The following is an 18033-nucleotide window of genomic DNA, read 5'->3' as shown; positions in this document are numbered from 1 at the left end:
AGATTACAGACGTGAGCCACTGTGCCTGGCCTGGATATTACTTTTATTGGATAAAATTCCTAGAATAATACTTACCTCATATTCAAATATAGAAACAAAATCATATCCAAAGAGAGATCTTTAATTTTTTTCAGTTATCAATCATTCTGCTGTCACTCAAATTACCATTTTGCTCTAGTACAGATTACCACTGTGTAGGCAAGACATTCACACATTACTTCTGTAAAGGTCCAGATAGTAAATATTTCAGCTGCACACCAGAGAATCCCTGTTGCAACTACCTAACTCTGCTGTTGGAATATCAAAGCAGTCATAAACAATATTAAGTGAATAGGCATGACTGTATTCCAATAAAACTTTATTTAAAAAAATATATGGTAGGCCAGACTGGGTGCAGCAGCCCACGTCTGTAATCCCAGCACTTTGGGAGGCTGAGGCGGGCAGATCACCTGAGGTCAGGAGTTGGAGACCCGCCTGGCCAAAGTGGTGAAACCCTGTCTCTACTATAAATACAAAAATTAGCTGGGCATGATGGCAGGCACCTGTAATCCCAGCTAATCAGGAGGCTGAGGCATGAGAATTGCTTGCATCAGATAGGCAGAGGTTGCAGTGAGCCAAGATCATGCCACTGCATGTAGCCTGGGTGACAGAGCGAGACTCTGGCAAAAAAACAAATACAAATATATATATATATACATATATATATAATATATATTTGTATATATGTATATATATGTGTATGTATATATATGTATATATATATGTGTGTGTGTGTATATATATATACACATATATATATATATGGTAGGCCAGATTCAGTAGTTGGGTGGACTTTTGAACAACTATCTTGATTTCACGTAACTAAAATGACTTTAAATTTTATGTGACAGAATGATGTTAAGTTGTTTGTCCTGGCCCATAAAATATTGTACAATTTTAGGAAAGCTGACAGCACCATCAAGATAGAAAAGATGAGCCTCTGTAAAAACAGAGCATAATAGATAAGACAAAAATTTTACACATCAAATCATCACTCTAAAAATATTAAGTCATTCTAGAAAATAAACAGAATTAAGGGTGGATAAAATTTTGATAATTCTTAATTCTGTCTGTATTATGAATACTTCATATTTTTAGCTGACCTTGAATTCTCTAGACCTTATATATTGTGTCCAACACAGAATAGGCACTCGACACATATTTGTTGAATGAATTTCCACATGCTCCACACCCCCCAGCTTTTGCTACCTTTTCTTGTCTCATCAACAAGCTTTTCAGGGCAACTTGAAGTTCACTGTCAGTTTTGCTTTTAAGAAGTCATCCAACAAAAAGTAAATAGCAGGTAAGAAATAGTTATTGAAAGATAATTGAAGATATAAAGACTTAAAAACAAATTGAAAAATTATAGAATAGAATGAACATTGACTTCAAATAGACTGGCTAACAGGAGCAATGAAGCATCAGACAATAGAGTAATTGGTGAGGAATTTATTGGCCTCTGACAAAGCTATTAAAGATAAGTTCCATTTAGTCATTCTCACTTTTACTGCAGTTATTTTTACTTTGAGGCCAAGCATTATATTTTTTAACCCACTTTTTAATGTGGTTATATCTATAGCTTAAATCCTCTTATTGTATCTCCTACAGTGTTCGTTCACTCATCCAAACAAACGTTTATTCATTTATTTCTTGAGCACCTACAATGTGCCAAGCACTAGGTAAGTTCTCAAAGATACAATGGAAAACAAAACATGGATCCTGCCCTTAAGGTGCTTGGAGGCTGATGGGGGATACAGAAAAGTAAACAGGCATGGTAAAAATGCACAGTGTCATAAGGTACAAAGCTCATATCCAAGTATATTAACTCACATTAAACAGAAGTATTAAACTTTCATATTACGGGTCCCAAAGACAATACCTACTGTGCATTTCAGCTCTTTCCACTTTTCAAAACAAAAGTAAAAACAACAAAATCATAAACACCATTACTGGAATATACTGCTTTATAACTGTATTACAGAAAATGCAAATTACTAAAGTGGTTTAAGGAGAAAAAAGTTTCCTGGCCAAATTATTTTGCAAAATGCTGGGTTCAACAAAATTAAACAGATTTCTTTTTTCACTGTAGAACTTTTCAGCACTTATAATATGGTAATAAGCATTGTGACTCACTCAGAGGGCAAATATGATTTGCAGTGTTTTGAAATGTATTTGATAAGGGTATGCTTTTTAAAGAAAGTGTCACTTAATATCTAGTAGGGCATGAATGTTTATGGGAACGTAGTTTGACAAATACTACCAAATATAGTTTGAGAAATATTACCAATAACAATTTCACAGGTTTTAATCAAATCATATTCATTATAATCTAGGAGGGCTAACTCTTTAAGTGAAATATTAAATAAATCCTTTTGTTATGCAACAGAGTATTTTTGCAAAACTCTCTAATTTAATATCTTTCAAATTCAGAATTTAGTTGATTTGTTCTTTTTTAAAGAAGCACTTCCCTGGGAGCCTATTAAAGGCTATCAGGTTTTGCTAATCCTTGGCTAATTATGTGACAGAATTCAGGAGAGTCCAGATAGGAAGCAGAGGAGTCTGTGATCTCAGCTTGCAGAGGACAGCCAAAAGACGAGTAGATGAAGCAAACTGATGTCCCCAGGTTAGGCACCTTCTTTTTTTCCCCCTTCCTTAACCTTTTCCCTCTCCTTGTTTCTTTATAACTTATTTTCCCTTTCCCACTCTGTTTCTTTGCTTCCTCTCCCTTTTACTTACCTCCTTCTCAATGACATAGGTCTGTCTATGATCACCAAAGATTTAAATTTAACCCTACTAATAGCCATCCCAGCAATAATATTGCAATAGTATTTTATAATTCATGTGTGGGAATGAATAGTGAAGTAGGCAGCTCATTCATAGCAATGGAAGGGATAAAGAAGCTGTCCCCTGTTGGCACAGACTGACATCTGGTTTCCCAGTTTCCTCTCTACTGGCTCTACTGGTACTGGCTCTATCCGGTACAAAGTGGTTTTGAAAGATAAGATCACACCATGTTAGTGCATGTGTGTGGAGGCGAACTTTTGAGATAGGATTTGACTTGTGCAATATTTGCCTCCAAATCAGGCACCTCATATTTGAATCCTTATATTTGAGTTTCTCTTATTATAAGGTGATCTATCAAGTCTTATTTTATATGATTAAATACTGGTTGGAGAAGACGCATAGTCTCAAAGACTCAGACAACAATAGTTTTTCAATTGTTAGAGAAGTCTCTAATTGAATTGGTAAAAATAGGAGACAAAGAAAGTTAATACAGACAGTAGCTATTCCTGGGGAGTCTGCTTCATAATTGCAAGTGTTAGAAAATGTTGTAAACATGCCTTTATTCAGATTAGTTGGAAAAGCATTATAGTAAGTTATTACAAAGTGGATATCAAACAGACACCTACAAAATGAATTTTTTTTTAAGTTGCAAGTACTTGCAAAAGAAGCCTAAGGGAATTCCTATAGGCTTAAGCAGGAAAACTATCTAACATGCAGTGAATACTTATAGAAGTAGGTGGTGGGGGAGGGGGAGGGGGAGGATGAAAATGAAAGTGGTTTAAGCTGCAGAAGGAGGAAAAATCAGAGATTGGTGACTGACCAAAGGAAGCACCTGCTTTCCGGAAATTAAAATCATGTGTTAGGCAGCTCTGACTTAATTGCCAAATGGGGTGAAGCCCAGCCTCTAGTGTAAAAGGGTCCCAAATTATAATTGGGCATCATGGATTAAAATTCAATACCTGAAAATTTCCTCAGAAATGAATGGGCAACTGGGACAGACTGCAGAGCCCAGTACAATATGCTTCCCGCAGCTGACACTGGCAGGTCACTTTATTTGGCACCAAATAAAGTTCCCAAGTGGTCTTTAAGGGCATTCAGCTGCTGAGTGCTTATTTCATTCATCTCTTATTGTGCTGCCAGTAGCAGATCCAAAGAAGTAGCATGAATCAGCTCTGTGGATAAAATTTTCTCAGGCTGCGTGGTGGAGATGCAACTGGACTCATTTCACTGCTTTAGTGGGACCTTCACTAACAGCAGTACCCTGAATAGTAACAGCTTTCACACAATGTCATTCAACAGGAAATTTGAGGGAAAGCAGGACAAACTTGAACATTAGGAAACTTCCAAAATAAATGCCATTTAGCGAGGAAAACAAAAATCTTAATGAGAAACATTATATACTTTTGTCATTAACAGATACCTTAGAATATTGTGAAATAAAGCTCGTAGCTCCCCTCTGTGTGTACTTCCAGCTGCAAAGTAGAGGCTAGCGCCTAAATTTCCTACATTAAACATAAAACTATGGCATTATACTTACCTCTCTTTAGTTGCTTCTGTTTAAAGTAGCTAGAGGATTAAAAGTCAATCCATACAATACCTTTAGTTTTATATGGACTAATTTCAAAACACTTACTCAATGGCAAAGTGTGTTTTCTTATTTCTGTCAATTCTAGTAAAATTTTCTGATTATAAAATAATATTTCGTGTCTTCCCCCATGCCGGTTTAAAAACTGCAGGAGCTATAGTAATTCTGCTGAGGTCATGAACTTGTCTGATGAAGTACAGATGAATGTAAAATATTCTTCTAAGCTTAATAGATCTTATTAATGTGTAGTTCCAGTACACATTTTTTAATTTAAATTCACGGAAAGGTTAAAAAGCAGTAGTTTTTACTATTGTTTTGCCTTTGGTTTAGGACAAATTATGCACATACCCACAAGAGAAACAGTCTGCTAATCATTTCGTATAAATCACTGTTAGCGGCGGTATCTAATAGTGCTACTATCACTGAATGGTTAAGAGTCTTACATTTCCATTAGAATTAGGAGCAAGGGCTAATTATTTTTAGTTAAAGTTGAATTTAAACGGGAAGCATATTTTGGCATTTAGTCTGGAAACCCAGGACTGTTATAAAATGCCTGCTTGTAAATTCAGAGAATAGAAAAATACACACAGTTTTTTTTGTTTCTTGGTTTTTGGAGAAGTTGGTATAGTTACAGTGAGATCACTAATGTAAATATAGGAATATAATATAATTAATATAAGATGTTCTGTTCTTGTGTTTACGGCCAAATTTTGCAGTATAAAATGAATTAATTTACCCAAATAAATATGCACTAGTATCTGAATGCTTCTCTAAATTGAATTTCTTTTAACTTTTTAGTAAGGAAAATTCCAAATTTATACTACACAGAATAGCATAATAAAACCCCATGTACCCACTACTTCACATCACTGATTAGCAACACATTATCTATTTTGTTTCATCTTTATCTCAACCCCTTTCCCTTCGGAATTCTCTTCTTCAACAGATGAAATAGTATGGGATTTAAAAATTGATGGAACTTATTTTATAAAATCTCTATCTCAGGATTAAGCATTTTATTTAAGAGGTTTTTGCTTTTCAGTTTACCCAGGAAAAGACAGGTGCACCCTACACACAACATGAAGTGGTGGATGAGGTGGGTATTTAGTAAACTCATACCTCAAACACCAAAAATTCAATGATCTGGGTTTTTGTTTTCTATCAGTTTTCTAGGTAATTAAAATGTTGCTCTTTTTCACCAGTGGAATTTTGAGTCTTCCACTTCTACCACTCCTCTAAACCTCTCAGCTTTTCTGCTTTCTTTTTTCTTTCTCTCTTTATTTATTTTTGCTTCCCTCTAAATCAAAAATAATAATACTTCCTACATCATAGCTTTTTAGATTTTAATGACAGCCTCCAAGGACAGGTGCCAGTTAAATGAAACCTATAATTAAAACTCGTGCTATTCTAAAATTGGGTTACTTGGCAATACTCAAATCAGAGGCTACCCCCATTCAGAAGACATGCGTGTAGTATTTATCTGGGTTACCGGCTGTGCAGCAGATTCAATCAAGGCCAGTCTTTGCTAGGTGCCAAAAATGTGGTGGAATGTTTAGTTTGGTGCACCCACATTTCAGGTTTCTCTCCATGGCACCAGAGTAAGTGTTCTGCAGCTTGCAACATTGGCAACCAGTGTTCTTCTTCTTAACTAAAAATTTCAGTAAAGCAATATGTTTATCAAGCAATTAATTTAGGCATTTGCGCATATATATGTGTGTATATGTGTATGAATTATCATACTTGTTGCATAAGTTTTATGAGTTTTTTAATAAAGTTTATGATAAGTTTTTCTTTAACTTCCAGTATTTTTCTCACTAAGAAATAGAAAGACATGATCTCAGTCTCAGTCCTAGTCTGGGACATAGACATCATGTTGTTGGATCCCATGTTTGTCCTTTCAAGCATGGTTATCATTTTTCTATAAGCAATCTCTTGAAGTAGCTTTGCTTTCAGAAGCTCCTGAGAATCCTTCCATGTTTACTCAAGAGCAAGCTTTCTGACTCTATTACTGTCCCTGTTAATTCTACTCTGGTAACTCTTCAACCTTTCATTGATTTTCCTCTCTTTGGACTTGTCATTTGTGCCCTGCACCACACTGCTGACTGGGGGAGAGGCACTATCTCTGCTGAGTTGGAAAAGTCATGATGTTTTCATCAGTAGCATGCAACTCTTGATATCCTGTGTGAATTTAGGCTGGGATCTAGTTCTCTTGGCCGCACTCACCATTGAGATGCAGTCCCTGCTTTCATCCCCTTCTACTCTTGTACTCCTTGAGTCCTTCTACCAGTTTCCCATTTCAGATATTTCCCATAGTTTCAAAGCACTAGGCAAAAAATTCAAGTTGATACTGTTTAACCAGGCACACCTTTATTTTCAAATTATTTAAATATTCAATCTTTCCTGCCTCACTGTGTGTGTGGGTTTCACTCTAACAAATGTGCTATACAAAAATTTGGATGTATGTTTAATTTGATTTTCTTCTGAATAAATCTGAATTTTTTAAAAATCAGTAAGAAAAGGTGCAAACCATTAGGAAAGCATTTAAAGTAGATTAATTGCTTATCAAGTTTTCATTCTCTCTTCAAACTATATTGAACCACTTGTTTTACATGAATTCCAAAGGCTGGCACTAGCTTTCATTTCAAGAAATAGATGACACAGGGTATTATATTTTAAGCACCATTAAAACCTTGAAATTGCACAGTGACTTAGAAAACAACAAGTTAGTTAGCTTGGATGGCTTTGTAATAGTTATACAATGGGGAAATTCATTGTTAAATGACCCTCCCACTCTTATCTCACAGGTAATGCTTGTCAGAAAGAGGAAGGAAAAATGAGACTGGTATCCAGGTACACAGGTATAGGAAGATCAGAGAGAACATACCAAATATTCACAGGGAATCTGTTGTTCATTGATCCATGACTAGTGATTGGAAACTATTTTTGCCTGGACAGACAAATCTAGCTCATCGCTGTCATCCTAATTCCTAGCTTCTATAATCCACTACTAAAGTTGTTCTTATCTATATTTTAATGTGTTTGAACAGAGGGTGGTTGTAATACTGTTAATGAAACAATTTTAATATAAATGATTTAGGAATTATATTAAGTGGCATTTGAATCTGATGCTTCCACTGCCTAATTTATCTCCTTTTTAACCTTTTCTTTTACACCTTCATTAGAATATCTATTAAGGTAATGAAACCTAGCTACCAGATTAAAAAGCAGAATACTCCAAGTTCTAAAATAATAAGAATGATAGTATTTAAAAAAATTTTTTTGAGCAAAATTTCAAACCAATGAAAACAACAAACAACAAACCCCACCTGTTTTTATGATGCAACTCAAACAGCACCTGAGTCTATAAACAGGCAATAATTGGTTAACTAACCAAAGTGATACAGTTCATTATTTTTCTATTGCACATTTATGTAGTTCCCCCCGAAGCACAAGCATAATTTGGTTTTTTTTAAAAATATGATTTACATATGGCACTTGAAGAGAGATATTTTAGAAAATCATATAAAATATTCCTCCTTGTAAAAGCAATGTCCTTTCCTTCTTGTTAATGCCAAGGATGCTTTTCCCCAAACACTCATTCCCTGCTCAGAACAGTGTAGCCACTAATGAGGAAAACACAGCTAGTACCTCAGTTGAATGTTTTCCTTTGTTTATCTATGGGGAGTTCATTCTGCAATGGGAAGAATCTCTTACTATCAATGAGTCTGAAAGTGCTCAAATTCCACCAAGGGGAAAGTTACAAAGCTTTGTGTATCCATGGTTTAAGCTAAAGCAATGCAAAAGGAACTCTATCATCTCAAAGAGCATCAACCATGCTACTTCCATTGTCTCCATGTGTATAATACATTCCATCTTATTTACATGGGTTCTATTTCCAGTTACAAGATCACTGCTTGGCAATACGAGGGGATGTGCCTCTAAAATGACAAACTGATCCTGGCACTTGCTACTTATTACAGGTATATTATGTGTTTTCAGCCTATCGGGGATTTCTAGAGTAGTTCCAGTTACTGGCAATCAGACCTTGAAAACTACTCCATGCCCAATAATAATGAGCATCTTCAAATGGATTTTTAAAGACAGCATTAATTCAGAATATAAATTAAGAGAATATATTTGATGGTGAAAAAGTGCAAACCTACCGACACATTTTGGTTTCATGTATAAAATATAAACAGCATATGAATTCTCCCTTGTGTCTTCAGAGGCATCTGCAGCTTTTTTTCCTTCTGAAGGGTGTTCAAAATATGCTATTTTAAGCATAATAACCCATAAATAAAATACAGTGCTTGCCAAAATTATTTTTTTACCTATATATAGGGCCTTTAGACACTGTTCTGAACTCTGATTTTCTCCTGAGATGCAATTTAAGAGCTTTAAAAAAAAGTCTTTAAAAGACTTCCTATGAAATATGCACAGCTTTTTTTTTTTACATTTGTGTTTCTATATGGCCAAATTGCTCTGTTGTTATAAATACTGTACGTAAAATTACCAGATTGCCTGGCATTCCATTTTTACAGGGGATACTGCATCGTTAAGCATGGAAAGAATATAATATAACTATTCAAACTGCTTAAGATATTTTGTAACCATAAATTATTATCCAAAAATATTTTTCAAGTAGATAAAAAGAGTTGTCAATTCTACATAGTGAATGCCTCATAAGGGGCTCGTTTGTGGTTGAAAACTGAATAAAAGCAGTAAATTAAGACCAGACTTAACCATAGAGAAGCCGTAATCCACTGCAGATTTCCTTGGTGAATGAAGTATTGTGATGTGGATTTATCCTCCTTGCTTGTACAGTTAACCATTCACATCTGTGACCAAAGTGCTGTCTGTGCTCACAGACAAGGTAGGTTCACTAACCCCAAGGAGGTATGCCCATGCTGATTTACATTGTATTGATAAGTACAAAATAAACACAACTGTGTCTCGGGGGCTGCCTGTGAAAGGGCAGATAGTATATTGACGCTGAACTGGTGTTAAGAGAAAACAGGGGTATTGAAAAATGAGTGGGCACTTGAGAAACTGCCAGTGATGCTGGGTGCCCAGTTTTTGAACAGGCGTGATGCTAGAGGGGGCCTTGATGAAGCCAAGGGGGATGTGGGTATGAAAGGTCAGGAGTGCTGAGAGCTGCCTGAAATATGGTCTATGTTAAAGGAGTATCACTCACTATAAATATTCAATGTCAAGAATTTAAATGGCTTACAGACATAGAAGCCCTTGATGATTATGTTATCCAGCATTGTTGATTTCCTTCTGTTGTTTGTCAGCAGCCACCACAATGAATGAATAAGACTCTGGAAGTCTTGACAATGAGTCGGTTTACTTTTAAGTCTGTGCATTTTTCTTTGTGATTACATGCCAATATAATACCTAATTTGCCTTTTTCGAAATTAAACTAAAGGGAGCCAAGTATGTCATATATCTGTTATTATTTTCCTTTTCTTTTAGAGCCCAATGTTTCCAAAGGACATTAATTTTGATTTCTCCAATGAAGGCTTGTGGCTGTCCTTATGCTTTACAAAACATTACCAAATCAGAGCCGAAAAGAAAACTGTGAGCGAACATTCCTTCCAAACAATTGTTTTTCATTATTTAAGAAAAATTTTCTCAGATTTTTCTGTAATTCATTCCAATATGCTCCTTTTGTAAAAGATGTGGGAAAAAGAGAACACACAAGTGAAAAATGCCTTTTTATTCTGTAGAGGGTTGATATTTAAATATTTTATGAGTCACTCCAACACCTTTCTAAAACAGTATTTTACAAATAAGGTCAGCTTTGCAAGAAAAAAAGTTTATTCTTGAACATAAGCAGGTATTTGTACATTAATGTTGTAGTAAAATGTATGTAAGGTAAAAACTACTAGCTTGTTATGGTGTTTTCATCCTTCAAATCAAAAACTTTTCCTCGGAATTTTTCAAGATTGGAATGTCAGTTTCTTTAAGCAGGAAAATATTTAAGCTAATGAAATCTTTATCAGATTCAGCAGCTCCACTAAAGAGTAAACTAGGTTATCTACTCAATAAAAGGTCATTGGGACTTAAAGTAATGTGGATATCTTTACTAATGTAAAAAGATCCCAGAAAGCATTAACTCGTCTAAATATGTGTTAGATTTGATTTGATTCCTAAAGAATAACGTTTATAATTGCCATCTCCACTTAATTAAGGATAACCACGACTTGATTATACTCATTTCATCTTTACAAATGTGTGTGTTTCTGAGGAAAGCACAATCTTAAAATCTCTAATATTACATGATATATATTTCATCAATACTTCTGGAGTTTCAAAGCATTTCCTTCTGGTTAGTTGAAAGGGGTACTGTGCTAGTTGCATGTAGGTTTAAACCAAATTGCCTACAAATATTGCATAAGTGCCTGAACTTTCAAGACAAAGCTTTTCCAATCAAATACGGTATTTAACCTCCCACCACCACACACGTGCACACACACACACACACACACACCCCTGCCTCAGAAGTTAAGGGGAAACAGGACAGGCGTGGTGGCTCACACCTATAACCCTAGAACTTTGGGAGGCCAAGGTGGGCAGATCACCTGAGGTCAGGGGTTTGAGACCAGCCTGGCCAACATGGTGAAACCCTGTCTCTACTAAAAATACAAAATTAGCCAGGCGTGGTGGCGCACACCTGTAATCCCAGCTCCTGGGGAGGCTAAGACAGGAGAATCATTTGAACCCAGGAGGTGGAGCTTGTGGTGAGCCGAGATCACGCCCCTACACTCCAGGCTGGGAGACAGAGTGAGACTCTGTCTCAAAAAAAATTTTTTTTTTAGTTAAAAATAAGTTAAGGGGAGAAAACTTCAGTAGAAACTTGTCATTAGCAGTAAATTATTCTTTGGTGTTTTTGGAGTTAATATTTTCTAAAATGGTTGCAGATTGATCAAAATAACTATTTTTATACTTTTGCATGGCTTCTGTGTATTGCAATAATTTAATAATAAGTAATAAGACTCCCCCTTAAAAGAAAAAGTGCTCGTTAGTGATTGTAATTCCACGTTGTGTGGCACGTTCCTTACATGTTGTGAAAAGGTTATGGATTCACTCACTGTAGCATCAAAAGTATAAAGGTGAGAGGTGAGATTCTTTGTTGCAAGTGCTGAGAAATAATCATTTAAAGGTCAATTGCGCTCAAAAAAAAAAAAAGAACATCTGTTTAATAAGTAACTCATTTTGGGATATGCTGCAATTTTAAAGGTTACAGAATAGACCAATTTGCCAATGATGTCAGCAAGTACTATTAAAGTCATTGGTCCTATTAAAACAATCCTTCGTAAAATTCAGATTGCATGCCTTCTCACATACCCCACTACACATCAAAAAAGTGCCTAAACTATTTATAGTGTGCTTTCAAAGACACATTGCCTCGTGCACTTTACCTTAAGTACTCAGCTCCTCTTAAAAGCAACAATGGAGTGTTAGATGGGAAAATACCTTGGCAACCACACAGCCACCCCCAACACACAACACACAACCCACTCTCTCCCACATCTGATTCATCCTATTTTGCTTCATTCTTTCAGTTTTATTAATGTATAAGAACATTCCCATGTGTCATGGGTTAAAGGATTTCTCACTGGATATTCTGTTATACCGTACACCAACATCTTACTAGAAACTCCTATACAAAAGAAAAAAACTAGTGATTCAGCCATGTAAAGGACAAACTATAAATTTATATCCTTTCCTATTCCAAGACCAACTTCCTTCCCCTACTATTCTCTAAAAAAACCAAAGAGAATTTGGTTTGGCAATAAATTGGAATATTAACTTGATATGTAGAAGTAACAATATTTCTACTAAAAATCTTTTAGTACCTGAAAGGTTATTTTGTTCAAGATCTGAATAAAGGTGGTAGTTCATTTAATATAACTTTTATACTATTAAAAAATTTTTGCCTTTAGGGAACTGATGTACAATGAATAAAAGTTGTTTGTTGTTTTATTTTCTTTGTGAAGCAGTATTTTAAACTGGCTATAATTTTCCCTAGAAGGTTCACTCTTTGACATAAGTATATGAATAAAATAACTTGAAGAAAAACCTCTATAGAAAGCAATCCCTTCCAGACACTTGACTGCTTAAGATTTACGTTTACTTTTTTTACTCTTCACGTTGGTTGCAAAGCTTCTCCCCATTGAAGATATTTTGTTGGTGGTAAATAGTGAATTCTCAGATTTTTATAATGATTTGATTTTTTACATATGTTGTGTCAGAATTTTAATTACAGTTTGAAAACAATACGTTTTCAAGCACACTTCTAAGGTTTGCTATTTAGATTAAAGGAACTAGAAAGCTTATAACTCTTACCCTATTGTAAAGTAAGAACTACCTCTGTCTATAAGACATTTGCAATTAGAAGAAATTATGATACTCTTATTTCAAGCAACTTAGCTAAGAATCAAGTTATTCTCTTAACTTGACTTGCTTTTCATTTGAAAGAGGGCAAAATCTATTTCCTGGGTAATTTTGCAGAGCAAAGATATTAATACGTTGGGGTTTAATTGTATCCTGTGTTTAAATACACTGTGGGTGAAACCCCAGACCTCTGCTTAATTGCTATGAGAAAATAGCCTGATTTCTCTGAGATTAGGCACACGCTTATGTATACTTTGACCTAAGAGTGCCTCCTTCAGAATTAATCTTCTAAGGTAGAGGGATTTGCTTTTATATGTGCAGCAGGGCCATTCGTGACAAACAGGGCCTAATAAACTAACTTCACCCCCTAGACCTCCCTTTTGCTGTCAACGTTTTTCTTCATCTATTCACTTCACACATCTCTTGTCCAGTGGCTTATTAGCAAATAACCCTCACTGGGCAGGGGGAGTAATTTTAATGGTATTTTTAAATTAGAGGACTTGGAACTTAAATGGGATACTTCAAAAATAAAACTATCTTTAAAACTTTCATTTTTACTAATGAAACATAAAGTACTCTAAAATAACTCCACTTAAGTAAATACCATAGCCCTTTGAAAAGACAAACAATTCGTATTTACTTAAAATTTGGTCTGCAGCTGTATTTTGTTGGATTTGTCTAATGTATGAAAGCACTTTTTCTTTCCCATCAGCTACATCCGAATTGTTTTTGTAAGATGTAACAGAATGTTCTGGTTTTAAAATATTTATATTAATCAAAGTTAGGACTGTTTATATTTTTTGGCAATCGTGCTTTTCTTTAAAAGTGATGCACTCCTATTTAACTAAACAAAAGTGTTGAAATGGCCTGTCATATAAACTTCAACATAGCACAGTTGGCAATACAAATTCTGGAGACGGAAATAAAGGGGACGTAGTTTCTAGCTTCAGGTTAAACATGGATTAATAAAAAGAGCAACAGTGATAACTTCTAAGATTTTCCTGAGGAAATGTCATTCATTGCTGCTTATAAACTCTAGAGTTACCTGGTGGAAAGGTTTGTGTTCAAGTTTCTTGCTCTATTTTCTTGGGGCATTAGGAAGTAAATCCTAAGCGCTGGCTGAAAAATAATGACAAGCCACTAAAGCTGGAGGCTTAACACAACAATCAATTAATTTTAAAATTCCTGTATATTTTATATATGTCCAAACTCTTTTAGTAATGATAAAAATACTTACATGTTACTTACCTGCAATCAACTGTATTTGTGGGCAGAAATAGCTAAAAGGAAAGAGCTGTTTTTAGAAGTCAAGTCTCCCTCTATTGTTATTGCTACAAGCTTTTGTTGGTGAATCTTAAACTGTATGATCTATCTAGACTCACATAAGGAAAGCGGAGTTTTTATTAAAGACATTTTAAACTTCAAGCCAACCTTAGTTAAATTCATATACAGTTATATGTAATTATTTCGTAGTATGGACACTCCCAAATATTCTGGAAGTTTAATAAGACATGGCTTTAGGTAGATTGGTCTGTTTGGGGTTTTTGTTCTTGTTGTCATATTCATTCTGTAGTTCAAACTGCATTGATTCACTTCTGTGGAAAATAATCCTAAACAGGAAGGGTGGGGACAGAAGACTTAGTCCCTAATATGGAAGTTATAAGTGTTTGTTCTTTCAGAGTATGGTAAGGACATATCAAACCAACAGGAAGTATTATTATGCATTGCAGGCAAAGGGGTTAAAGGTCTCCTGTTCGAACTTTTGGCCCTTCTAGAATCCCTGATCCTTCATTATTTTGTTTAACTTGATGTAAGTCTTGACCAGTAGCTGACTCTGAGAAAACATTTTCTGACATAATTTCCAGAGGTGATGTGGGATTATTGTGCTTGCCTTCTCATTTTGGGTTGAGGATGAAAAGTCCAACAGTGGTTCCTGGTTAATACTTCAAGCACGGTCTTTTAATTAACAGGTCAGTTTAATTCATTCCTTTGGCCTTTAGCATTACAACTTCATTTTCACACTTTGGTTAAAATAATAAATGCACACAACACACACACACACATTCACATACACAAAAACACATTTAAGGGGGCAAAAATGTGCTATAGCAGAACAAAAAATAAGTGGATTCTTTTTAATTACCTCATTCATAATATAAAGTGGTGGAGGATGAGCAAAAAGGTCAGGATATAATAAATATAAAATTTACATCTCTAAACTAATTTACCTTTTTTTTTAATACCAGCTAAAGCCAATGAAAATAAACATGTATTCTATTATGTTACGCCATTACAGATTATTATTAATGTCTTGTTTCCAATTTTAGGCAATTTTGGTATAATCCAAATCTATATATTAGCCAGGGTAGAGAGTTTTGCTTGAGGTAGTTGACATTATATAGTCCAAAGCACAGGAAGAAGTAAAACATATCTGTAATCTTCACCCATTTCCAAACAGAAGGGGATAATCAGGCCAATTCTTCTATTGTGCGCCCTCCTTCTTCATGCAGAGATTCCTTTGAAGTCAGAGGGAGATGAAGGAGCTGAGGCTGAGAATGTGGCTGGAGGAAAAAAAAATGAATATTATTAGGCCAGAGTCTCATAACCATGATTTATGCCACATTAACCATTGGGTTTGCTATAATGCAGGGCCTTTTTATTATCATTTTTACCTTCTAGTTTAATCAAGGATCACTAATAACAACTTTTAATAATATACTGGGGTTGAAAAAATATGTTTATTTGAACTCCCTTAGGTGAGATTCACAACCCAGCCCCTCAAAAATGTAAAGAAATAATTTTATTTAGAAAAAACTAAAAATGTAAAAAGCATCACTTTCTGCTTGTATGTAAGTCTAGATGAAGCAGAAAAACTGACCAATTAAATTGGCATTCAGAGTGAGTACAGCACAGAGAGGAAGTTATGAAGGAGGTGGGGATTTATTTACTTGTCAAGCAATTTTCTCTCACTTTCTCCTTACTTCCTACCACCTTCAAAGAGAGAGAAAATGTTAGCTTGCATTTATGTCACCAAGCTAAAAGTTTATTTCTTAACCCTCCTTTGTTACAAATCACAGGGAGCATGAATGTATTTGAGTGCATAGAGGGAAAGTTATATAATTCAAGCAATGATGGACTGACGCTGTGGAGAGTCATTAGACTTAGGTGAACAGACAGCTGTCCAGAGACTCTTCAGTTTCAAAATCACCAACAAGAGGAAAATGACTGAAGACAGGAGCAAGGACAGAACCAATCAACTTGTCAGGCTGCGAAGCTATCTAAGAACAAGACAAGTTCTTCCTTCAATTAATATGCATTATTTAAGAACAATGCTAAGCCATATGAGAGATAGTAGACGTACAAAGACAAATCACATGATTCTTAGAACATTCAAAGTTGTGTGGAAGTGAAAAACATGTTAATAAACAATAACAAAGAATATGACAAGCATCATAATACAAGTGTGTCCTTAGTGCTGTGAGAAGACAAAGAAGGGAGTTATTAATACCTCTTTGAGTTTGGAAAGAGGTATTGGATTGGTGAATAATAATTTCACAAAAAAGTTAATAAATTAAGCTGCATCTTAAAGTATAAGTAGGTATTCATCAAGCAGAAAAGGAAGAAGTGGCCATTCCAGGCAGAAGAAATAATGTAGATTGAAACCGAAGCATGTCTTATTCAGGGAAGAAGAAGTTGTTGACTATGACTATAGCATATGGTATACAGGCTGTGTGGTAGGAGGAAGAGTCTATCATAATTCAGCTCCAAATTGCAGCCCAATAAACAAAGCCTTGTATGTTATGCTAAAGAGTGGGGACTTCATCCAGGAAGCAGTGGAAAGTCACCAAAATGTTTAAGCAGGGGAGTAACATGATAAGAATCGTGTTTTAAAAAATAGCTGGCATCAGTATAGAGGAAGGCTTGGAGAATGACAAGAATAGAATCGTTTTTGTGAGTTATAGAGAGGTTGAGAATTGAAAATGTGAGCCTTTGCTATGATAATAAATTAAGGAGGGATTTTAGGTTTAGGAGGTATAATTAAAAACAAAACAAAACTGGCAACCTCAATACATACAACCTTTCAGGTGCATACGATCAGGTTTGGGTCAGAGTGATATGGGTAGAAAAAATATGTTTCCAGTATAGTTAATAGTAGAAGATGGGTGCTTAAGTCAGAATCCCTAGAAGCAGGGACCAAGAGTAAAGTTGTTCTGAAAATGATTTACAAAGGGAGTGCTCTCGGGTGGAGGGAAACAAGAGGAGCAGAATAGGCAGAAGCAGGGAAGAAGGTAGCTAAGAAGGATGAAAACTGGCCTTAGCTGAGCCTGCTCCTTTGGGGAGCTCTAGAGCATATATTGTACCACAGAGTTAGCTCCTCTTATCCCCAGGGAGGATAATTCTCAGGTAAGTTAGCTTGGTTCAGCTGAGGCCTAATCTTTGGGAAGGAGAGAGCTATGAGCTGTTAGCAGCCAAAAACACTTACAGCCGCTGGGGAATAAGAAGGATGCCAATAGCAGCCACTGCAGGCCACCCCTTGCACTCCTCAGAACCACTTGCTTCTGACATTTAGTTTACTCCATTCAGGCACAACAACTTCAGGATTCTGGTTAGTCACATGTCCTGGGCTCCTGTATAAGATAAAGATGAGTAAAACAAACTGTAGCTTCCACTGCTGCAGTGTGTCCCAAGCCCGTAACATAATCATCATCTACCCCTTCATCACTCTTCCAGATGTTCCTCCTTATGGGTGACTACTTGTGCAGGTCTAGATGGATTGTCTGAAGGCATAAGCCACATTCTCATAACTTAGGAGTCTAAGCACCTGATTACCAGGCCCTAATCTGGTTATGGTTGCTGTACTTGCCTGTTACAGTTAAACAAGGCATGGGAATACCAAGATGCGGCTCAACAGATCACTTGAGTGACAAACACATTGCTCCCTGTCTCTAGCATGTAGCAGCATTTCTGCCTCCTCCTGATAATCAGGTCATTTATCCTGCCAATACAGTAACTTTTTGTGCCAGCTAGTCTATTGGCATAAGGAGCTCAAAGTAATCTGGCAATAGCCATAGCTTTAAGTTTACTGAGACTTTTCCTAGATCCCCTAGGTGGAAGTTTCCCTCCTGTGGGACTTAGGACCTCTAGACTCACAAAACCTGAAGTTGCAGGAATGGGTCCCTGAGAGTGTTGGTTGAGTGGAGTTCTTATTTTTACTCTTTGATTCC

The 18033-nt window shown here is 35.8% G+C and overlaps 1 protein-coding gene across 27 annotated transcripts in view; it reads left to right on the top strand.

Annotated features, from left to right (window-relative positions):
• ADGRL2 (adhesion G protein-coupled receptor L2) overlaps nucleotides 1–18033 on the top strand; it is a 681918-nt gene that overhangs the window by 259916 nt on the left and 403969 nt on the right. Inside the window, exon 1 of one of the 27 annotated variants that reach the window (XM_055116842.3) lies at nucleotides 9909–9988. The exons of the other annotated variants lie outside the window; for them this stretch is intronic. The gene's annotated coding sequence lies outside the window, so the exon portion shown is untranslated. Of the gene's footprint in view, nucleotides 1–9908; nucleotides 9989–18033 lie in introns of those variants that run through there. 27 annotated transcript variants of the gene reach the window in all.

Source organism: Pan paniscus, chromosome 1 (assembly GCF_029289425.2).
Source record: "Pan paniscus chromosome 1, NHGRI_mPanPan1-v2.0_pri, whole genome shotgun sequence".
NCBI lineage: Eukaryota > Metazoa > Chordata > Mammalia > Primates > Hominidae > Pan > Pan paniscus.
This window is presented reverse-complemented; position numbering and strand designations above follow the sequence as displayed.